This window comes from Hippopotamus amphibius, chromosome 5 (assembly GCF_030028045.1).
Source record: "Hippopotamus amphibius kiboko isolate mHipAmp2 chromosome 5, mHipAmp2.hap2, whole genome shotgun sequence".
In the NCBI taxonomy this organism is placed as follows: domain Eukaryota; kingdom Metazoa; phylum Chordata; class Mammalia; order Artiodactyla; family Hippopotamidae; genus Hippopotamus; species Hippopotamus amphibius.
In genome coordinates, this window is record NC_080190.1 from 157068432 (window position 1) to 157093389 (window position 24958).

Sequence of the window (24958 nt, forward strand, 5' to 3'; positions counted from 1 at the left end):
ACTGATTTTAAGAAGGAAATTTAAAACGATGAGTGCTAATTATGGTGGCAGTTAAGGTGTATGATTAAAACCCTGCACGAATGTTGAAGCCGTGATAAAAGGAAACACAATTCTCCCCTCTGTCTTTCTATAATAGAACTGGGTAGGTCCTGCTACAAGAAACTCTGAAAAAAAATTCACTTTTTGATATTTAGTAGCATAAGGAACTATGAACTTTGAAACACTACAGACCTTAAGCTCAATAAGACTTGCTTTACTTCTTTTTACATTCCCAGTGCATACCCAGCAATTCGCCCTGTGTTTAACTGGTGTCACCATGGCTCTATAAGAGTGATGTCCAGAATGTGTTGCAAAGATGGAAATGTTCTGTAAATCTGCATTATCCAATATGGTATCCACTGGCCACATGTGGCTATTCAATGCTTAAAAAGTGGCTAGTGTGACTGAAGAGCTATTTTTTAATTTTTCTTTAATTTTCAGAAACTTAACAAATCTGAACAGCACAAACCTATAACACAAGGGGATAGTAGAACATATTATTTCCAAGAAGAAGCTTAGGTGAAAACGTAAAAGCATTCAGATGACTACATAGTCTTATAGCGAATATGTTTGATGTTGGGATCAAGGGAACTATCATGTTCTCTCACAATAGATACCAAAGTATCAGAGTCAAGGACAGAACATCACCTAGGAGACAACATGTATGCAGTCCTGTGGTAATTTATGAGGCCTAACCCTTATCTAAGTGCCAGCAGTGTACAGTCGTCTTGGATTAAGCTCTATATAGATCCTTAGTATCTACAGATTTTTTTTGACAAATCTTACAATCTCTTTGAGTGTCAGTGCCCTAACCTAAAAAATGGGGATACGCGTAACCACAAAAAATAGCATGTGTTATTTGACTGTATCTGTCATATAGTAAGCCCTTAAGAGAAAGGAATTGATTATCCTTTCTAGAAGCACCTAACTCATTTGGAAGAAAAATAACCTGACCTTTGGGCCTCATTTCATATTGCAGATTCATTTACGAGTACTTTCTGACAAGTCAATGAAACCCGAATAGGAGTGATTATTAAGACGTAGACAGTGGGGAAAGAATAAGACAACTGGTTAATTTCAGACTATCCCAAAGAGCCAAAATGGAACAATAACCGCATTTATCTATTACAAATCATGACTGAAGTTAAGCTGCTGCTAATCCTTGGAACTATTCAGACTTTCCAAGGGGAGGAGAGGTGGGAGGATAAAGAAAGAAAGAGAAAACCCAGGCAGCTCTAGGTAAAACTTTGCAACTGTTTACAAGACAAAAAAAGGAACTCTCTATAGAAACCAAACATAAACAGCATGTGTTATTAAACTCAAAACACATGAAGGAATAAAAGAAAGTCACATATATTTTCTCAAGGTGACAGAGTTTGAGGCAAGTCTTGGGGCGAGTGGAATAAGGCCACAAAAAAGGCTTTAGCTTCTTTCAAAGATCATTAAAATTGCCCCCTTCCCCCCAAAAGGATTTTGCCTCTTTACTATGGATATCACTCAGAAGCCCATAGAATACATTAAATTCTTAAAGCACACACTCATCGTCTTGTGGCAGAAAGCAGCTATAGCTGCACCAAGTGAATTTATAATTGGATAATGAAGGTCTTTCCTGCTGAACCCCTTGAAACAGATGGAGATTGTTCCCTGCACTTTCCATTTTAGAAGCTTCATTTAAGAGGATAGCGAGTGTCGTTTATTTTGGAATTAGCCCTTGTGGAAAACTATGTGTCATCCTGTGTTTTGGTTTTCTACTGTCACCACAAATTTTGGGGGGTTAAAACAACACCCCTTTATTAGCGCAGAGTTCTGGAGGGTTACCTGCTTGGGATCTCGCAAAGCTGATGCCAAGATGTTAGTTGACTGCATCCGCAACTGGAGTTTGGGGTCCTCCCTCTTCCAAGTTATTCCTGCCATTGGCAGAATTCAGTTTCCTCACGGGCTGCCCACTAGGGGCCTCTCTCAGCTCTTTAAGGCCGTTCACATTCCTTCTCCAGTGGTTCCCTCTGTCTTCACACCAGCAACAGAGAGTCAAGTGCTCCTCAAGCTTTGAATCTCTCTGATTTCTTCTTTCTACCACTGGCCAGAGAAAACTCTCTGCTTTTAAAGTGGCTCGTGTGATTACATTAGGCCCACCCTTATCATAAGTCAGCTCTTCCATATCATATACATAATCACCAGAAAGATATCTTATATTTATGTGTTCCAGGGATGAAGGTGTTTCTGGGGGACCATTTCTGGCCTTCTGCCTGTCACACTGTATATAGGAGTCACAGGACATCTCCTGATGAATGCCAGTAGTATCGGCAGCATGAAAATACTGCCTGTAGAGTTTGCTCTTCTACTTTAAAAAAGCAAGGCGAAATGTAACCCATTTCCCTGTACCACATGGCTTCCAAAAAACTGAAGACTAGTGTCTGGGTTAGTTTATCTAATTCTGAATATATTAATTTAATCGAAATCTATTTAGCAGCATTAGTGGCTAAGATATATGCTGCTTTCTCTAGATAGCAACTTGGAGAAGACAAGGTCTGTGGCCCATAAAAAAGTTTTATTTTATTGCAGGAAATGGATACACAAACCACTATGATAAAATGTGATGAGTGCTTTACTGAAGGCCTGGATGAAGGGCCATCCCCTAGCAGCTCTTAATAGGTGAAAAACCATGTCCCAAGTACAGTGCAATCGAGTGTAAAAAGCATGCATCTTGGATACCACAGAGGGGATTCATAGATGGGTTTCCTCACTTACGAGTTATTCAACCTTGAGGTATTTGCTTAACAAATATTTAGCGGAAATAACTAAATATACTTCATGTGTTTGTTGGAAGATTATAAATAAAATGACATATATGAAAGCATGCAAGTAGCTCTTAGCATTTATGTCTTTTTCTCCTTCAGAGAAATTCTTTGTAACCTCCACCTCAGTGTAAACCACAGAAGTTCAGACAGAAGATGAATCAAACAAATAGCTTTGTTTTCAGGCTCATGATTGTCCAGGTGAAGATCTTTCCCAGAAACTGCCCTACCTTTTGGCCCCCCAGGCTTCCATTTGTAGTATTTCAACTAAGATTTGATGAAGGGCGCTCTACAAGTTAATATGAGTATGATCTAGAACAATAAACACTTGCATTGTTTTGCCTTTCAGAAGTTTTCAGATTACTCACAGATAATAACCACCTAGCATGTGAGGACAATTATCTCAATATAACAAATAGCAATTAACAACACAGATGTTGCAAAGGGACTTAAAAACAGTTGGTCAGTTCCTGTAGGTCAGATATTTCTTGAGAATTCTTATGTGCACTATTGATTTTCTTATCAGATTTTTCTTCACAGGCAGGTAAAAAGATATATGCCACATAGAATGTTTGAATGACTCTAGATTCTAAATTAATGGGGCCTGAATGAGTAAGATACTCATCAGTATACATGTTCTTTCAAGTATTTTTCTCTTGGGTTGTTTGTGAAATTAAAGAATTCATCCCACAGAAGACGGGCTTCATGTGAGGCTTAATTCTGAGAATTATGAACTTCCTGTGTTTATAGAAAACACTGGGAATTTGAGAGGACTGGGCTCTTTGTCAATCTCATGATGAGTGACTTTGAGAAAGGTGAACAGATCCAAATGCAAGATAAAGCCAGGAGAGCTGGATCATGTATCTCACTTGCCTAAACTTTGTCAGTCTGTGAGATTTCACTGTGAAGTTTGTTCACAGTTAACCACAACAGGAAGCTCGCAGAAACTTACTGGTCTTGGATTTGAAAAGAACCTCGATTAGGAAAACAAACAAAACCTTATCCGATTTCAATGTTTCATTCTTAATCATATTAAAAAAAACAATTGTTAAGACAGTATATACATGACATATGAGCTCCACTCTTAGTCTTCAAGGCTCCCTGCCCTTCACAGTAATCTGTTTTATTTGACTGAATAGATGCTCAATGAGGGTTTAACACAGAGCAGTTGAAGAAGATAAGGATGTTTCCATCATTTTTATTACCTGGAGAATATTTATTGCCTGTTAATCTGCCCTTCATCTTTCCATAGACAAGAATATATAATATAAATTACATATATGTGGATATGTATGTACACATGTACATATATATACGAAATAAAATGAGCTTTAAAATATATCTAACTCCTCCCTGATTTTTTAAGGACTGGTCAGTGCTACACCATGTTCCCATTAATTGCCTCTGAAAACGATTATATTTCATAGCTTATTTTGAATTATTTCTTTGTTGGAATATCTTTCCTCTAATTCGGTAAACTCATCCAGGATACCATTAACTGTATATTTAGAATTCTACCACAAACACATAGCCCATGGCCTTGCTTAGTAAATGTTCATTGAACTAAAATGAAGTTATGGTCAGAGTTCTCAGCAGTAAATTTATGTATCTGAGTCAATCAGCCTGTCAGTATGTACCTATACCTTGATTGGCTTCTATAAAGCCCAATTTACTGATACGTTTCTGGGTCTAAAAATTTTTTTTAAAAGCCATTAAAATTGCTAACTTTTATTATAAAAGTCTGGGAAATATGTTGTCTTAGTTGAGGCTGAATTTTAGAGGAAAATATCCCAGAATAAAGCAATACTTGGGCATAGCTACTCTCTGTTATCAGAGGTTGAGTATATCATTTGTGGCTTCCTCCATTTTTTTTTTCAACCTCACACTGTGACCACTTCACTGATAAGTAGAGTATTTTTCTATAAATGTCACTACTAGCAAATATAAATGCAAAATAGTAAAAATATAAACTATTTTAGGAAGACAATACATCGTATAACAATTAAACTGTGCTAGGTAGTTTATCTATGATAGGATTATTAAGCAACACCACAGATTCTCAATACAGATTATATATGGGCAGCATATTTCCTTATCCATAAAACTGAAGTGATTGAGATGTCTGGTAGATTTCACATTAACTGCAATTACATATTTAAATAACCATCCTTTTCAGAAAAAAAAACCAAGATGTCACTCTTCACCATAAACCTCTACAATTTCAACTCTTGTGTTTTTAAACAAGACCTCATAGCTTTATTTTCTACATTTTCAGAGGAAATTCACTTATCAATTATTATTCAGAAACAGTTACAACAATCCTTTAGAGTAACTATTATTAATCTCAATTTTAAAACCTAGGTTTGAAAGAGCTGTGATTCCAACATGGCTGTTTTATATTTCAGCTTCTTCTCTTTTCACTATACCAGCTATCACATGGCATAGCTAAGTTACTATGCTATTCATAAATTAACATCCCAGAATTATGAAAATTTAAAACCACACACCTACACACTGTGTGCCATTCTTACTTTAGTTTCTTGGAGAAAGTCGTTCTGGAGGTACTTTTCAAAGTTTATATGTTATGTTTAGATCGAAAACATCCATCCACTAAAGACTTAGAACTGGATAAGCTGTTGTATATTACTAGGAGTATGTTTACATGTTCCAATCTGAATTTTAAAATTTTTAAATTTCAGTTTTAATTTTCAACCTAATGAATAACCTTGCAGAAGTACTGAGACATTGATCATCTAGAGCTGCATTAACAAGAGCAAGAACATCAGTCTGAAAGTGCATGTTACCCTTTGAAATGGAACCAACAAAAAAGATGTCTTTGTCAAAGTTCCTGAGTTTTCACAGGGCCTTTTTGTTGCTATAGGACAGGAGATGGATCTTGTGGTTTCAAAGATGTGTGAGAGGAGGGCTCGTTGACTCCAGAGATGGGGGCAGTAACCTCTTCATCACTAGGTGCTTGGCATTTTGTCAATCCAGGTTGGAACTAGTTCCTGAGGAGCTTCAAAGACATGAGTGGGGAGAAGGGGGCCTATTTTTTGCAGATGACTGTCCTTCAAGAAAAATAATTCCCCCTGCCCCCTCCATGGTTAGGTGGAATAGTAGCTTGTTCCATGGACTTAGAACTTTGAGCATTTTAATTCTAAAATATTTTTGATGTTTATGAGATTTATAAAAGAAGCTGCATATTTTTACATCTTTCATAGAGGTTTATTAGGCAGCTTGTGATTGAGCATTGTGGGGGAAGGGTTGCAACTCCTTCTCTCTTAACTCAGCCCAACTTCCCATTGCTTATTTTTGAAAAAGCCCTACGGACTCTCTAGTCATCAAATATTATTGAAACCCCATGTAAAATAACCAGAACATTTGTATTTTGTTTCCCTATGGATTGTGCAAGGGTTTCCAAAATAATGCAAAATATATTTGGCTAGCTTGGTTTGCACTTTGTGAACCTAACATTAAAACAAACCCACAAGATAGGTTTTTTTTTTTTCTTTACAATATATGAACCTAGTACACAGGTGGCTTTGTCAATTAGGCCACTAGTAAGGAATTGATAGGAAACCAAAAGCCCAAAAAATGGATCTTCTTCACAACCAAACAAAACGCCCATCTAGCAAGTGGAACGATTACAGTCTAGAGAAGTACTTGTTAAATAATGTAGTGTAATCAGTGAGGCATGTGCTTGAAGGCAGACAGACTGGGGCTTCAGAATTGCTTTACCTTTCACTAGCCACACAGCTGACAAATTATTTGTCCTTTCCAAGCGCTGCTATTATTTTTTTCAGGTATAAAATAGGAATAATGACAGTTTTCATTCATTTATATTCTACATATATTGAGTGCCTATTACGAGCTACATATTCTTCTGGGAGCAAAGAAATAGCAATGAAGAAAACGGACCAAAGTCTCTGCCCTTATGGAAGGCACCTTTCACTGGGGGTGAAAAAAAGATAAACATAATTAAATAAACGCATGGTATACTGAAAGACAAAAGAAGAGTAAGTCCATAAGATAGGGAATACCCGGGGCGGGGGCGGGGGGGGGGGAGTTATTTCAAATAGTGTGGTTAGAAACAGCCTTGCTATTATAGTAACATTTGAGCAATTGTTTTAAAGATGAGGGAGTGAATAGATCATAGCCAGGTGAAGATATTTCAGGAAGAGAGAATGTGGGTCTGGTTTTTTTTTTTGGCCACTATGTTGCTGTTCTCCAAAATAAGAACACTTTGCTCTCATTTGCAGGGTCCCATTAGGATCAACTTGGATGTAGGCTTCAATGAACCTGGATTCAAGGTTATCCTTCCAATAGGGGATGGAATTAGAGGTGTCTCTAAGGGGGAGATGTTGGATTTAGAGGAAAAATGTATGGCCTATGACCAATAGCCATCATATGTATCATAGCAGAGAAACAGTTCAGAAATGGAGAAATGAAATTTTAAATTCTTAGGCTGGCAATTCTCCTAATCTATAAATCAATCATGAGAACAGGAAAAAGAAAAAGAAAAAAGAAAAAAAACACAAAACCTTGTCAATGTTGTTCTGCATGAGGGTTTAAAATTAAACAGAATCACAAACACTAGGCCCTGGTGATTCTTTTTCCAGGTGTTTTCCTTCAAAAATGATTTTTTTTTGATTCTCCAGAAAAATCCATATTAAGAAAGGTCACATAATGGAAAATCTAGTTTAATATCAATACTATTAAGTAGAATATTAAGTCGATTGTTAAATATTAAACTTCATACTACTATTGAGTTGAATATTAAGTTGATCATTAAATATCAAATATGGATAGATCCTATAGGACAATCTTTTTTCTTTTTTTTGGTTGTGCGTGGACTTTCTCTAGTTGTGGCGAGTGGGGGTTACTCTTTGTTGTGGTGCGTAGACTTTTCATTGAGGTGGCCTATCTTGTTGTGGAGCATGAGCTCTAGGCATATGGGCTTCAGTAGTTGAGGTGCATGGGCTCGATAGTTGTGGCTCATGGGCTTAGTTGCTCTGCGGCATGTGGGATCTTCCCAGACCAGGGCTCGAACCTGTGTCTCCTGCATTGGCAGGCAGATTCTCAACTACTGCGCCACCAAGGAAGTCCCAACTTTCATTTTTAATTTGTAGGAAAATCTTATGAAATGCCGCTTGCCTTACTTATAGGCATCCGTTAAACTTATTTGGCTATTTCTCCACTGGTTATTTAATGGGAACCTGATAGGAATCACTTAGTAAAAAAAAAATCAAGCACTCTGAATGCTTAGATATTTTATATATTGGATTTTTCCAGAATGGGGAATATCTGTTTCTCCAGCAAAAAGGACAACTCAGTGCTGCTAGAAAATAAAACTAGTCACTTTATTTCTTTACTTTACTCTGTCTTTCTCAGGCTAGTTCCTGTGTGGCCCAGGGAAGAGCGTAGCTGAAACAACCATTAGAATGCATTGCACCCACCATTGGGGGAAGTGAGTGAGGACTGGCCTGCTGTTTGCTTTGTTTCAGCATTCTCACCAGTCACCCTGGGGAACCCAGAGGGTGGATTAGCAGCCTAGGTTAAATAGCTCATGTTCAAACCATGACCCTGGGAACACAGAGGAAGCCTGTTCCACCTCACTGTCACACATGAATCCAGGTATATGTGGATTTTGCTTTTTGTTTCCTCATGGAGTTTTCTTCTACCTGTCCCCAGGATTGTTGCTTTTCCCTCCAAAGCGTGAGTACTTGATCTTGTCCTCTAGCTTAGCCAAACTCACTTTCCCTGTGCAAGCTAAACCTGAAGGAAGCTCTACTTGTGTGTGCAGACATAACAGAAGCAAAAGCATGCTGGAGAGGGTGTGGAGAAAAGGGACCCTCCTGCAGTGTTGGTGCGGATATAAATGGATGCAGCCACTATGGGGGACAGTGTGGAGGTTCCTTAGAAAACTAACAATAGAGTTACCATGTGATCTTGCCACCCCTCTGCTGGGCATATATCCAGAGATAATTATAATTCAAAAAGATATATGCACCCAATGTTCATTGCAGCACTATTTATAATAGCCAAGACATGGAAGCAAACTAAATGTCCATCAACAGAAGAATGGATAAAGAAGTGGTACACACATACACACACACACAATGGACTATTACTCAGCCATAAAAAAGAATGAAATAATGCTGTTTGCAGCCACATGGATGGACCTAGAGATAACCATACTAAGTGAAGCCAGACAGAGAAAGACAAATATCATATGATATCACTTATATGTGGAATCTAAAAGGAAAAAAAAGACACAAATGAACTTATTTCCAAAGCTGAAAGAGACTCACATACATAGAAAAGAAACTTATGGTTACCAAAGGGGAAAGGCAGGGAGGGATAAATTAAGAGTTTGACATTGGTAGATATAAATTACTATATATAAAATAAACAACAATGTCCTACTGTACAGCACAGGGAATTATATTCAATATCCTGTAATAAACCATAATGGAAAGGAATATGAAAAAGAATCTATATATTATGTATGTATAACTGAATCACTGTGCTCTACACCAGAAACTTACACGATATTATAAATCAACAATACTTCAATTTAAAAATTGTTTAAAAAAGCAGAGGCTTTCAGTTTTGTACTGGACCATTTGTTGCCCTGTTTATATAGCTCTCTGTGAACTCATACTTAGCACTTATATCTGGCCACTTTTAACAGAGGATGCACCATAAATAGCACGTCAGCCTGGAAAACTCAGATTTACATGAGTTACTATACAGATTGTTGGGGTGATACCACTCCTCCTCATCCACCACCTCCACTTAAATAAGACACCATGATAAAGCCACCTTCTATCTATTAGTATGGTCTCTAATATTTCTTTTTATTTTTTACTCATTTACAATTCAAGTTATAAGAATTATGTGTGAATGTTATTCTTAAATCTAAGAGCTGTGTTTAGAAGATTTTGTCAGTACTTGCTCTAGCCAGGGCAGTGACATAGTATGCTAATGTCTTAATTTCACCTGCCACAAAGCTCACCTCCTAAAAATAGTGAATTTGCTGGGAATTTAAGATAATGATGGCTGCAAATTCCATAAAGCACAAACCATTAACATTCACATACAAGGGTTAATTATATAAGAAATTTAGTAAATATTCTATTTACAGTCCATCAGAAAATGGTTTATAACAATAAATTAAGTGAAAGCAGCAATCAATTTTGAGTAGCATTGTATGCCAGGCATTCTACAGAGTATTGTGGAAGGTACAGAGGTGACTCTCCACATACGGCCTGTAATCTTTAGAGAGGAAAGAAAATGAACTTTCTCTTTTAATAGAGTAGGTAATACTTGGTTTGAATTCTAAAAAGGTTGATGTCTCCAGTTGGAAAAACATGGGATAGGAAAATCAAGGCAGAAAGAGTAGAGATTGTAAAGGCATTCCTAGACTGGCTTTGAAAAACAGTGTGATTTGAGCCTTAAAGTATGGCTTTCAGCTTTGCAGTGATGAGAGAAATGACTTTCTATCTTAATTTGTGTTACAGCAAAACAAGATCCTAAGGCAAGGGTAATAATGCACACAGTTTATATGGCAGGTGTTTCCAGGAAACACATTTAAGGTCTATGGAAATAAATAGAAAAGGGGAGGAAGCTACAAAAAAGTGAGCTATGTAGCCCTTTATCACTATGGGCAACTGGAATTCAATCCTGTTAGGACACTCTGGAGGAGTGTATAGAATGCACTTCAGAGGTTTCCAAGGGCTGAATAATCTGGGACATTAATTGACTAACTACCCTCTCATCATTGGATAAAAGCACTAGCTCTGGCACTTGTGGCTTATTTTGTGCATGGGTCAAATATTTTGTAGCAATGAAAAGAAGTCCTTGGTCAGAGACACAGGGATTCGTAGTAAGCAGACATCCGTGTGCGGAGCTAAATTTGAGATGAGGTGAGTGAGGCACTGACAGTTTCTCCCCAGCCTTCTTTCTATCTTAATTTTATTGTCCCACTCATTCCCACCGCCACCCCACTCCCCATGCCAGCTCTCTGCATTACTTAGGAACTTAGGACTGCATCCATCAGGGCTCAATACTATACAATAAACAGAGATGCTTCCCTCAGCTCCCTGAACACATTAGTCTCTCTCAGGAGGAGAGAGGGAGAAAATAATAGTCCTACACACTCTAAACCCCAACCCACAAATTGTTTTTTTCATTTGAAACCCTCCTACCAGATCTACCCAATAACCTGTTGGGAGTTGAAGTAATAAAACATCTGGTGAATTCGAAACAAGTAGAATAAGCATCTCCCTTACTGAAGACCCCAGAGACTGAGAACTTTCTTTCAATACAGTTTTTGACAGCCCTCTTTGAAACAACTTCTGGTCAAAACACAGCAGCCCAGGTGTATAGCCTAGTCATAGGGTAACGTATTTCACACTATTTTTAGATTTAAAAAATGGAAATGAAAATTTACATTAACTTTCCAATTCTTTTTTATTTCTCCTTTCTGGTAAAGTGGGATTGGATGATCAGGGGTCTCTGTCTCCCTATCCCTTGAATTGGCATTGAATGACATTCTGCTAAAAAGCTCAAGGAAGCTTCTGTTATTGTCTTCTCAACTGCATCCCAAGTTGACAGTTTATTATTCAAGAAAACATGAAAAATTAAGTCTTTTGATCAATTAGTAGACCACTTCTGGAAAAACATACTGCTTCAAGAGACCCCATTTCACACTTAATTGGAGATCTTACCAGAACCTGTCAAGCCACAAGCTGACTTTGAATCACTTCACCTTTCTGAGGGTCAGGTTATTTACCTATAAATGAGAATAAAGGTAACACTCACACAAGGTAGTTGAAAACCACCAGATGATGTGTTTTATATGTGTTTAAAAAAACACACACATATATATATACACACACATATATATGTGCATGTGTGTGTATATAATTTTATTAGTTCTACCTTTAATGATAGAACTGGCTTTGTTTACCTAATGTAAATAATTTAACCTTGCAGCTACTGAGTCTGTAAAATGGATTGGATTAGATCAGTGGTTCTCAACTGGGGCAAGCGGACATTTGTCATTGTCTGAAGACAGATTTGTTTGCCACAATTGGAAGGAGTGTGTTCCTGTCATGGAGTGGATAGAGGGCCAAAGATGGGGCTAAACCTCCTACAATGCATAAGAGAGCCCCCACAACAATTATCTGGGTCAAAATGTCAATAGTGCCAAGACTGAGAAACCCAGGATTAGCTGACCACTGAATGTGTGTATCAACACTAAGACTTCTTTTTTGTTCTCCCTGAGAAAATCAATTGCTTCAATCAATTACAAATAGTTGTTGAGTACCAATGGCTTCTCATTACTGTTGAAGAAAATCTAAAATCTTGGCCATGACCTACAAAGTTCTATGTGATCTGGCCCTGGCCTGCTTCTGTGAACCCATCTCAAGCTAATTTCATCTGCGCTCACTCTGGTCTAGCCATGCTGGCCTCTATGCTATGCCTTCAATATGGCAAACTCTTCAGTGATTTGAATGTTCATTATTCTAGAAATCTTCTCCCCAGGTTTCTGCTTGTTTAATTTTCACATTTTATTCACATCTCTGCTCAGATTTCACTTCATCTGAGAGCTGGTCTCTAATCATCCCATGTGAAATGCCACCATGCTTCATGATTACCCCCTTATGTTTTGGTCACTTTATTTTTGTTCACAGATTCATTCCTAGTACCTAGTATGGAAAAGGTACTAAAGAAACATGCCAGACACTTTTTTTTTTGTCTATGTTATTTGAATTCTTTTCTACTTTTAAATACTGATTTTAATTTCATACTTGTAACATGGAAGGTGTCAGACATTTCTGATACAAAGAACATTTAAAGGAAAAAAGATCTTATAAGGATTACAAAGATTATTGATATTCTTCTCATGGGGAAAAATATAGCAGTGCTTTTCACATAATTATCATATATACAAGGATAATGTTGGTTTAATTAGGGAGGTAGAACTTTATAGGAAAAAGTTCAAGTTTGTATCTATTTTGGGGGCTAGTGATTGACAGAATAATACTTTTTCTGTATGCTTATTTTTTTTGTTTTATTTGCTATGGTTTGTCTCAGAGTGCAAATGTTTCTCTCTCTCTCTCTCTGACACAGTTGTCCCCCTGACTTCTATGAGAGCAGGGCCAGATATTAGTTCTGCTTGTGTTCAAGTTCTTATCTCTAAGGCAAAGATTTCACAGCACTCATTAATGTAACAATCTTCTGAATCAGTATGATTCATTTATTTTCTTTTATTTGCCTGTTTATTTACATGAGGACAATAAGAGCTGTTGATTAATGCAAGAAGAACTTCTTAGTGTGTGGTTAATAAGATAGTCCTAAGTTATACTAAGCCTCAAAAAAAAAAGAAGACTCTTTTTTTCTGGAAATTTTGTATATCCTCTGGGGTTATAATTTGTGTGCCACAGATATCCAATCGTCTGTATCAGCTTGTCTATAAATATCAAGAACCAATAATTATTCAGTTTACTTCTCCAGGTTTAGCCTGACCTACCCTATAATTGCAGGAATATTCTTTTTTATTCTGAGATCTCCTAGTTTGTCTGTTCCTGGCCTGCCAGAAGGCAACATTATTTAGCATCCTGTAAAGCTGACAGCCCTTTGGTGATAGACCAGAAAACAAGCCAGTTACCATGGAGGACTTTTTAAACATCGGTTTTCACATCTAAATTATCTATCTTACCCAAAATTTCTAAAATAAATCCATGTTTCTTCTGCATATAGAAAACATATATAAAAACAAAGAGCAAGAGAATGAGAAGACAAGTCACAGACAGGGATAAAATGTTTACAAGAGACGTATCTGATAAAGGTTGTTATCTAAAATATACAAGGAACTCTTAAAACTCAAAAATAAGAAAATGGACAAACCTGAATAAAAAGTGGGCAAAATCTCTGTAGCGATATCTCACTAAAGAAGACATACAGTGGCAAACAATCACATGAGAAGATGCTATGCATTGTATGTCATCAGGGAATTACAGATTAAAACAGTGGGATACAACTGCATACTATTAGACTGGCCAAAATCTGGAGCATTAACAATACCAAATGCTGGAGAGGATGTGGAGCAACAGGAATCCTCATTTATTGCTGGTGGGAAAGCCAAATGGTATAGCCACATTAGAAGATGTTGGCAGTTTCTTACAGAACTAAACATAATCTTACATCACACTATCCAGCAATCATCCTCCTTAGGCTTCATTCAAATGAGTTAAAAAGTTGTGTCCACACAAAAACCTGCACACAAATGTTTATAGCAGCTTATTTCATAATTGCCAAAATGTGGAAGCAATCAAGATGTCCTCCTGTAGATGAACGGATAAATAAACTGTGGTACATCCGTACAGTTGAATATTATTCAGCACTAAAAAAGAAATGAGCTATCAAACTGTGAAAAGACATGAAGGAAATGTAAATGCATATTACTAAATGAGAAAGCTACATCATAAATGATTCCAACTAAATGACATTCTGGAGAAAGCAAAAGTATGAAGACAGTAAAAAAGGAGTGGTTGCCAGGGGATGGAGGGCCAGGAGGGATGAATAGACAGAGCACAGAGGATTTTTAGGGGAGTGTAACTATTCTACATGATACTATGAAGGTAGATACATGTCATTATGTATTTGTCAAAATGCATAGAATGTAAACACCAATGTGTATCCTAATATAAACTGTGGATTTTAATAATGATGTGTAGGTTCATTGATTAAAACAAATATACCACTCCAGTGTGAACTGTTGATGGTGGGGAAGGATGTATGTGGGGGAGGGGGACAGGGTAGAAACTCTGTACTTTCCACTCAACTTTGCTGTGAACTTAAAACTGCTCTAAAAAATAAGTTCTGTTATAAAATTAAACATAAAAAAGATAAAGAAAGGGTGTAGGAATGTTGTTTCTCCTCTCTGGGCCTAGCATTTTGCAGAGAATAGCTACCATCCATTGAAAAGTAATTCAAAAAGGAATTTGGCAAACAAAACACATTAAGGAAAAACATGATCTGGTAAGATCTCCAATTAAGTGTGAAATATGGTCTCTTGAAGCAATATGTTTTCACTGAGGTGGTCTACTAAGTGATCAAAAGACTTAATTTTGCATGTTTTCTTAAATATCAAACCAATACCCCAAGGTATCTTCAAGTTCTTCTCCATTCTTGAGCCAGGTACATGGCATCTTCCAAATGGAGGCTAAGACTCTGAGCTGCTTGATTTTTCACAGCAAACAGGATTTCTGCAAGGATAGATTGATTTCTGGATCACTTTTCCCCAGAGGAGTAGAGTAATCACTTGCACACAATAGAAATGCAATTAGTAATTTTTTAAAAGGTGTAATATAAATTTATTCTGTAACATTTTCCTCAGGGAAGATATTTTAAAACAGATTTAAAATAAACAATGTTTCATAAAAAATAAATACATTAGAAGAATTTAGATAGCACCTGTGATATATATGGCTTGACCCTGAATATTAATTTTGTTTTCATTTCAAACATCATTTTTTTAAAGGGTAACATAAAAATGAGAGATCACTACATTCCACATGTTTTGTGTCTCAATCTTTTTAAATCAACCTCTGGTTTTTTTATTTTTCAACTATATATGTTAATAGTATTTGCTCCTGTTTTTAAATGGGAGGAATAACCTTTTTTTTAACAGTGATATTTAGGTCTTCTTTTTCTGATTCTTCAAGAAAATGCTTCATTCTGAGTTTGAATAGTAATTGAGTATCTGGTCCAGAAAGCAGTGGGTAATTAGAGAGAGCCAAAGGTACACATCTACCCAAGTGCTCAGCTCAATTTCCATGAGAAGGGTGTGTGCATCACCATTCTGGCAACTTGGAATGACAATGGAGGCTACCTGCAAATTCCATCTGCTGCCAAAACACTGGACTGGCTCTGACATCCACACAAGACTTGCAGCAAGTTGTAGTCTAATTTTGTCAGCCCCAGCCTCCAATGTTCTACTGTATGGTCAATCAAACATATACCTCTGCAATGTAGACTTTTCCCAAAGTGTCCAACTATCTCAAGGACAAATGGCCCAAATCACTGTGTGAAAAATCAAACCTAAGAAATCCGATAAATCAACCAAGTTAGTCTTTCATTGCAGCCTGCCCAAGTACTGCATGTTCTATTTCATAGCCCAGAAGGAAGAGAAATTGATGAATATCAGTTACACTATGTAAAAGCCCAGCAAAGACAAACATTTGTCCATTTGGAATCACAAAGGAAACTGCTGGCTTTGGCAGCACATATACTAAAATTGGAATCACAAAGGCATTTACCTGGGAAATCAACCACATGAATAATCCAGTTGATCTCAGAGATCCCTAGATTGTCTTTATTGCATTCATTTAGATGATAAACCACGTTTTCTCCTTAACAGTGGTATTGGGCATTTTTCTTTCTTTCTTTTTTCTTATTTTATTGACGTATAGTTGATTCACAATGTTGTGTTAATTTCCACTACACAGCAAAGTGATTGTTATATATATATATTAGTTTTCATATTCTTGTCCATTATGATTTATCACAGGATACTGAATATAGTTCCCTGTGCTATACAGTAGGACCTTGTTGTTTATTCATCCTATATATAGTAGTTTGCATTTGCTAATCCCAAAAGCCAAGGGGGAGGAGAGTGGAGGAGGGAAGGATTGGGAGTTTGGGCATCTTTCTCAGTTAGCATATCATCCAGTTCTGATAAAATTCTGAAACGTTCTTTTCACGATTATAGTAGCTTGCTCTTTCCTGTGATTGGACTTACTCCCGGTTGAGTAAAACAAAACAACTACAAGTAGCAACCAAGTAGTAAGTTTCATTTATTTTCTTCCTTGTACTTTCTTTAAATGCCACCATTTCCTTATACCTCTGAGTACTTTCAGTGATTGCAAGTAGTTTCTGCACTGGTTTAGGAATTATCAACAAGAGAGGAATTGGACAAGTTGAAACTGTGAGATGTGGAAACTCCTGATGTCTCTTATGGGAGAACAATTTGGAGGACACAATATTGAAAGAGCAGGGATGAACACAGCTTCTTTTATCAGGAGCTGCCTTGAAAAAGATCATTCTTTGCAGTAATTTTTGTGTAGTCATCCAAATTTCCTTACTTTTGGTACTCTCTAGGCATCCTGTTCTTTCGTTATTGAAAGTCCTATGGAAATAAAAGTTTCCAAGCAGAAAAACCATTTTATCACACTGATTTACTCCCAGGCCCTGATACTTACTATATGGTTAATTTGTACTAAATGACAGTCTGGTGAAGTTACAGCTAGTGTGTTACCTTTTCTCCAGTTGGTCAGTGAACTAAATCAGAAGAAAACACAGTTTCTAGTAGCAGACTACAAACCACAGATGAAATTTGTCTTTCTTTTGCTTGATTTTTCCTAACAGAGGCAAAAGTGATGAGTCCCTCCAATTAGTGATTCTGTTTGCTTATTTGCTTTTCTGAGTGAGTTAGTAAGCTTTGTATTTGTCTGTATTTTTTTCTCCCTTACTGTAAACTCAATGAAAGAAAGGGTTTTAGCTTGACCCATTATAACACCAACACTGAACACAATACCTCCAAATAATAGATACTCAGTAAATATGTTGAAGGAAAGAATGTACGAACAAGCAAGGCTGACTCTTTATTTTTTTTCCAAAGCTGATTCTTGAATGCCCATTAAAACACTATGGTATAGTCGATTAACACTGAACTAGAATCAAATACTCAGATTCAAGGCACAATTCCACCCATTTTCATTATCTATCCTTTCTTAAGTCTTGTTAGCTTTGAGCCTCAATTTTCCTGCTTGGAAAATGAGCAAAAATCAATCTGACCAGCTAATTCTACTAAGACTTGTGAGGCTCTATCAATGTCATGCAGATGAAAGCAATGTGTGTTTTAAGCTGCTGTATAAATGCATGATCAGACATGGCATGTCACCCTGACATCGATCAGGGAAATAATTTACAAAGTGAGTGGGGAGTGTCAGGAGGTAGAGAGTGCTTAATTTGCCAGAATTCTCAGGGCAGTATGGTATATAGTTGGAAGAAACATTTGATAAGTTACATGAGTTGTAAGTAAGATCTCTTACCACTCCCATTCATGCTCCACTTTCAAATAATGCCCAATAAAACTTTCTTGTAAGAAGAAGGCCTCCACTTAATTGCACATCTTTTGAACATAGAGTGAGGCATAAATTTGGAGCCAGAGGTATATTGCTTGAGGCACAGAGGATGAATTTTTTTTCAGCAAATTTCCCTAGAAATTAATGAGACAAAATTTTATTTCTTTAAAGTAAAACTTTGAGAAGATGCCTGCCTACCATAGATACCAAATTAAAAGGCTGCCTGGGATGTACACATATGATCATGGTCCAGCCTCATGTGTAATCATGTCAGAATCATATTGGACTATATCAGACCCAAAGAAAATCTGGTCTTTGTTCCATAAAGTCAGAATATATTAATATAGGTGGGACCAAGCTCAATCTTCTTAGCCAAAAAGTTAATCTCACATAGCCATATTGGAGATAAACCTGGAACCAGAACCCAGTATTCTATCTCATGCTGTACCAAATGTTTTATAAGTGATTATATTTTAAGTATTGATTCAAAAGCATTGAACTGATCAGTTCTTTGTACCATGGTTTTCCATTCCCTCTCTCCAAATGGATGGCGTACATTTAAACTAGGCACATGAAAACTGGTAACAGCTTGCTAATGGGTGTCAGAATCTTAGCTCATTTTATTCGTGTCCCTTCATTTATTCCTTAATTCATCAGACATGTATTAGATGCCTAAATGGTCCAAGCATCTGGAGTTGCATAGGGAATTACAGTAAATACAAACAAACATTGTGTGTATGTGTGACCTGAAATGTTTACTGGTTGTGGTCTGAGAAAAGAAACATACCATTAAAGTAAAACATTTGGCTCTTGGGCTAATTTCCAAGATAAGTTCGAAAAAAAATATCCACTTTCTGTGTTCCCTTTTCACAACCGAGTTGAATCGGGAATATAAAGCCACTAAGAGATTCGACCACAGTATTTCATTTCTCTTGTACAAATTAAATAGAATACTGACATTGAAATTATGCCTATTCTCATCTTGATATTTTTCCAAGATTACCTGAAAACTTTAAAATAGTTTGAAACAGATTCTCCTATACAGTAATTAATTCATTCAGCAAATATTTACAATACCCATCATGTGCCCAGCACAGTGAATAAGTACTGGGGTTGGGGGGTGTTTAAAATACAAATGAGGCTGCTCCAGAAGAGCTCATTATTTGCAAATAAGCAGCAGTTGAATAGATTACAATTCAGTGTGATAGTACAAAGTTATCAGTTCATTCAAGATACCGATGATGCATAGAGGCACATGGAGAGGAGGGAAGTTAATTGGACCTGGGTGTTCAGAGAAGGTTTCCTGGAGAATGTTAAGTTTAAGTTACATTTGGAAAGAAGAATATGGATTGAAAGTAGGGGTGGGCACGTCAAAATGAAGGCTTAGTGTTCACCAGGAAACAGAAGCTACAACAAAATATGTTACCTGGGTAATACAATATAACTGATTTATGATTGCTGGAGCAAAAAATGCAAAGGAGTAGTTATGATAAAGTTGTTTTTAGATATGAGTAACTTGAGTACAACAAATCCATCTCCATCTGATCCATTAGTTGAAATTTGAGAGGAGTCTTCCACATTCTCTGTCTCTCCTTCCATCTGTGTTACCTTTGTGATCATATAGTTATGATATGGTTAAAAACAACTTCCGTGTAAAAAATATGGCTAACCTAATTTAGAAATGACTATGAAGATAAAATTGGGAGGACACTTTGAAATACCTTTCTATGGCCATAGAAAGTTTGGTCCAAGATGTTTGACCCTCCTTACAATTCTCCTCCCTTGCATCTTATTTTCTAATAAGTTTTTCATCTTTTCCTCCTCCTCCTCCCCCCACCCCTCCCCCTCCCCTTCCCGCTCCCCTTCCTCTCCCCACCCCTCTCCCTCCTTCTTCTTTTTCTCCCTCTTTCTCCTCCTTTCCTCCTCCTTTTCCTCCTCCTCCTTTTTCTTCTCCTCCTCCTTCTTATCCCTCCTCTTCCTTGTCCTCCACTTCCTTCTTCTTTCTTTCTTTTTTATGAATTGCCCTTTATGTCTATGACTACATACCAAACCTGGACTTTCATCTGACACTGTAGTTTTAAATCTGTTTCCAGAATTCTTTAGAACTTCCCATGGAGACTCCTTGGGGATGACTAATCCAGTGGCATTCCAAGTTCACTTTCTTCACCTGATCTCTGGCAGTTTCACAAAGATCTGCTATTTGAATTGGGGCTTTGAGCAAGATTTCATTTGAAAAGAGAGTTCTTATGCTTCTTTAACTTTTAAAATCAGTCTGTGTGTGTGTTCTTTTCTAATTCTCACCTTTTAAGGATAAACTGAGGCAAACAAAGGAGAAGTGATGGTATCAATACTATATAACTGCCTAGACAGACTACATTTAAACATAGGTCTTTTCTTCTCAGATGCTCATCCATTTAGGTTATTCCAGGCAAGAGTTCTCCTTTGCCACATTGTTCACTGTAGAGGAAGAAATCTCTCTCTGGAAGTGTAATGACAAGGATGTCCCCATGTGCTGTGTGTTTCACCTCAAGTGTAGACTTAATTGCCTCTTAACCTCCTTTTAGCTTTAATCAGAAATATTCTGTCCATAATTTTCAATATGTAATTCCATTTAGAAGACATGAACTATGAATTTAATAAATTGACTATGCTTAGTCTTGGAAACACTAGGTTAATACACAGAGAGAGTCCTTGAAATGGAGTTTTTTATCATCTTTTTGGGGATTGGGGACACAGACATACATACATCCAACTCCTTCAGTGAAACCAGATCTATATTAGAGTCATGTTATGAGTGGAATTGTGTCCCTCAAAAGATATGTTGACGTCCTAACCCCCAGCACCTCAGAAAGTGATGTGATTTGGAAATAAGGTGATTGCAGATGTGGCTTGTAAATTAAAACGAGGTCATATTGGAATAGGGTGGGGCCCTAATCCAACATGATTGGTGTCCTTATAAGAAGATGGTCATGTGAAGATACAGAGACACAGGGAGAACACCCTGTGAAGATGGAGGCAGTGACTGGAGTGATGAAACTATAGTCCAAAGAATACAAAAAATTGCCAGCCATTGTTAGAAGCTAGGAGAACACCATGGACTAGATTCTCCCTCAGAGTCCACAGAAGAGACCAAACCTTATTTTGACTCCCAGATTTCAGACCTCCAGCCTCCAGAACTGTGAAACAATAAACTATTGTTTTAAGCTACATGGTTTGTGGTATTTTGTTACAGCAGCCACAGGAAACTGATACACATGCCCAAAGTTTGCAGATGAGGAAGCCATTACTAACCTTGCTGTGTTGATCTGGCACACTGCTGGGAGTAGGTGACATCTGAGTTGGCACTTAGGAGTAAGTCGGAGTCAGCCAGAGGGAAAAGGGAAGATGTACATTCAGAGCAGAGAAGAAAGCAGGAGCAAAGGACAGGATTTGGAAAGGTCCTTTGGTGTTTGAGTAACGCTGAGTAGCTCTGTGCAGCTCCAGTGTGAAACATAAGGTGCTTGGTGCTTGGGCGAAGACTGATGCAATGCCCTTTTGCAACAAGAGAGTTTACTTAAATCCAGAAAAACTTCAAGTTTTGGAATCACTGTCTGTGTGTGTGTGTGTGTGCGCGCACGCTTGTGTGTGCATGCACACGTGCGTGTGTGTATGTTTAAATATGTATTTATCCCCAGATGGTTTTTCTTTCTTTCTTTTAATTTCTTTTTAATTATGGCAGCTATTCTCCAAACATGTTTTTGTTTATCTCAAACTAAGTATACAGTTTCAACATATGGAGCATATTTTGTTTTACTTCAGTTTATCTTAAGAAATCAGCTTTCCTAACTCTTGTTGGCAGTGAACCCAAATGGTTTCTTATTTTTTCCTTTCCCTTTTACTTTCTCCTCTTTCTTCTTTTCTTTCAGTTACAATTTATCTCTATCTCCCTCACTCTTAATTTCTCTCCCTTTCTCTCTCCTTCCTTTCCTCCCTTCTTTCCTTCCTTCTCCCTTCCTCCCTCCTACCTTCCTTCTTTCCTTTTCTTCTTTTTCTTTCTGGGAGGTCAAAAAAGATTTCCTTTGTTGATGAACTAGCTCATTTAGTGGCAGGAATCAATAGTTCCTTGGCTTGTGGACATGTAATCAACATAGAAAATACACAAACTGGAAATAATGTTAATAAACAAGTCAGGTATATTATTTGCCCTTTCATTTAAAATAATATGAACGTGGTATTCAAGTCTGTTCATAATCTGAGCCCAAACTATTTTATCAGCCTTGTTTTGCATGATACATCTTCACACTTCAGTGTATTTGGTTCTCCTGTCCTTCCTTTCCTTAGGAAGCTTATGTCTGTCCTCTCAGCCTACCGCTCTCCACTTACACTTGAAGATCCAGCTCAAATATCCCTCCCTTTTAACATATTTTATGATGCTCACTGGCAGAATTGTTTTATCCCCTGGGTTCTCCTAGAACGTTGTTCATTCTTCTATCCTTGCTTCATTATGATTGGTGTTTATTTTTATATGTCTCCTGCATTAAATTGAGGTCAAAAATTGTTTCTCACTGTCCCCAAATCTGCAGTGTCCAATAGACACAAAGCAATCCATAAATTCTCACTGAAGACATGCTTGAGTGAAAAGAGTTTGTAATCCTCATATAAGAAGCAAAAGGCTTGTCTTTAATATCCATGTGACTCTGCCTTAAAATCATTTGCAAACCTCCCAATGTGAAGGACACTAGAAATGTCAGAAACTGGGCATTTGAGGCAGAAAGCCACTTAGAATGCTGAGCATAAAATTGATGGGGTAGAATAAAATAATAAAATAAAATAAAATATTGATAGGAGATCTTTATGAATGCTCAAAAAAAATATTGTTAGGGGAACTTATCCTTTCCTGGTGTGTATATTCATGTAGCAGAAAGCAGGCATCCTAGTGGACTTCAAATACAGTGTAGGAGCACAGTGATAGACTCATGAATATTTCTGCAGTGACACTAGATTAAAAAGTTTTACCACTCAGACCATCTCTGGAATCAGTCACACCATGCTGAATTAGTTTATGAAGGCAACTGTGCTGTAAGTGACAGATGAGGCCTGTCAGAAGAATGAAAGTAGAAGTAGTGGTGCATGTGTCGTGTATACTTAATATGTCTGTACTCCCCTAAAACAGAGCCTATGTCTTTCTTCTTAAAACCCCCGGCATGTTACTTAACACTATTGGATATGATCTACAAAGGGCTTTTAAATGAATGAATGAAGATTGTCTAACCTGACATAGCAGAAATGCAAAGTCACCAGCTTCATGGTTTCAGCTCTGTAACTCCATTATTCTTAGCATTTTCAATAACTTTGTGATATAAGAAATTTTTAAAATTATATTGCACGACCCTTAATGTCAGCAACTTAATTCCAGCACCAGTGACCTTGATCATGACCTTATTTGTCCTTCAAGCATTGCTCAATGGAAGTCCGTACATGGAGTAGGAAAATGGCCCATGGACTAAGTAAGCATAGGTTCTGACCATGTTACTTTCAATAACTGTAGTCCCCTCTCCCTAACTGCCTCCTTCTAACAAGGGGCTTGGAATTTGCAGTGATATTAAATGTTAAGGAGAAAAATGTGGAGAGGATAAAATAGATGAGGGGATTCTGGCCCCAGATAGGGCAGTAGAATGGAAGGTAGCATGGGTGGTGGAGGGTCTGGTAGAGGAGGAGGAACAGAGGTGTACTGGTGGAGTAGAGGGACCCATAGGCACCGCAGATCGGCCTCACCACACCACCCCCTGCATGCCACTGTTCCCCTCTCTGGTGTCCTCACCTTCATTTCTTATGGGCAAATTGAAGTTTCTTGTCTTAGAGCAGTAAGAGATATTAACATTGGTATAACACTTTTCACAGAAGAGTCACAGCGCTGGACCCTGGGTTAGGGTATGTTTCTGCCACATCAAGACAATGGGATTTTGTTAGCTGGGAAAAAATTGTCTTTCCTGTGCCTGGGTGTTCTCATCCTCATTCAAAAGGTGGTGTGTGAAGGAATTGAGATTACAAATGAGGAAAAGTTTACGGAATATCAAATGCCACAGAAACGTATCCTGATTATTATCTTGATTTTGTCCTTAAGGTAGAATAGGATTTCTCAAATGAAGATACATAATCTTCGACAGGTCAAGGACCAGAGATGAAGGAGCACACAGTTTCTCAGCAGCAGAGTTCTAGAACATACCTTGTGAACTTTCACCCCAGTCTATTCTTGTTTTTGCTTCCCCCACCCTCATCCTCAGAAACCAGGTTGTCTCTGATGTAACAACATATGAACTTTAGTTAGGAAGTGTTTTTTCATTACAAAAAGGTAACCTTACTTGTTATATTTATGATTATTTTAGTTTAAACCTAAAGTTAAATAATCTAAATAAAGAATTCATTTTCATAGCTATAAGGAAATTTTCTGGTTAAACGTCTCACAGATCTGGATGCTCAGGCTCTGAGTGGTTGGTAAATCGCTTACCTGATGACAAATGAACCAGTGGTAGAAGCAGCATAACAGGCCCTTGCCCATTCATGTCACCAGGCCCCATGCTGCCTTTCCTTTACAGAGAGCCAAGTTAAATCAAGTGATAACATCTTGAGAGGCAACAGTAAACACTTCAAGCAGTACTTGATACCAGCACAGTCAAGCCAGGAGTCTTAAGAACTTTTACACACATATTTGGAACATGTATTCAACAAGCAATTGTTCCTAGGTGTTCTGAGTGAAAGAAAACCATTTTGATCAGGAAGGTGATGAGTCCCTATCCCCATCTCTTGCGTTGGAAGGAGGGTGTGGTACACTCCTCACTAGAAAGCAAACCTGGAAGGAAGGTGGGCAGGACTCCCATGCAGGAATTTGTTGTAAATATTTTGCCTCAGGAACACTCATGTACCAACCTATGGGTTACCAGCCTACATGTTTCATGGGGAGAATTCTCTGTCCTCTGGCTTATGAAA

General features: G+C 37.5%; 1 pseudogene; it reads right to left on the minus strand.

The window, feature by feature from the left end:
• Window positions 1–15463: 15463 nt before the first annotated feature.
• On the minus strand, window positions 15464–24549 carry LOC130854312 (metalloendopeptidase OMA1, mitochondrial-like; annotated as a pseudogene).
• Window positions 24550–24958: the final 409 nt, after the last annotated feature.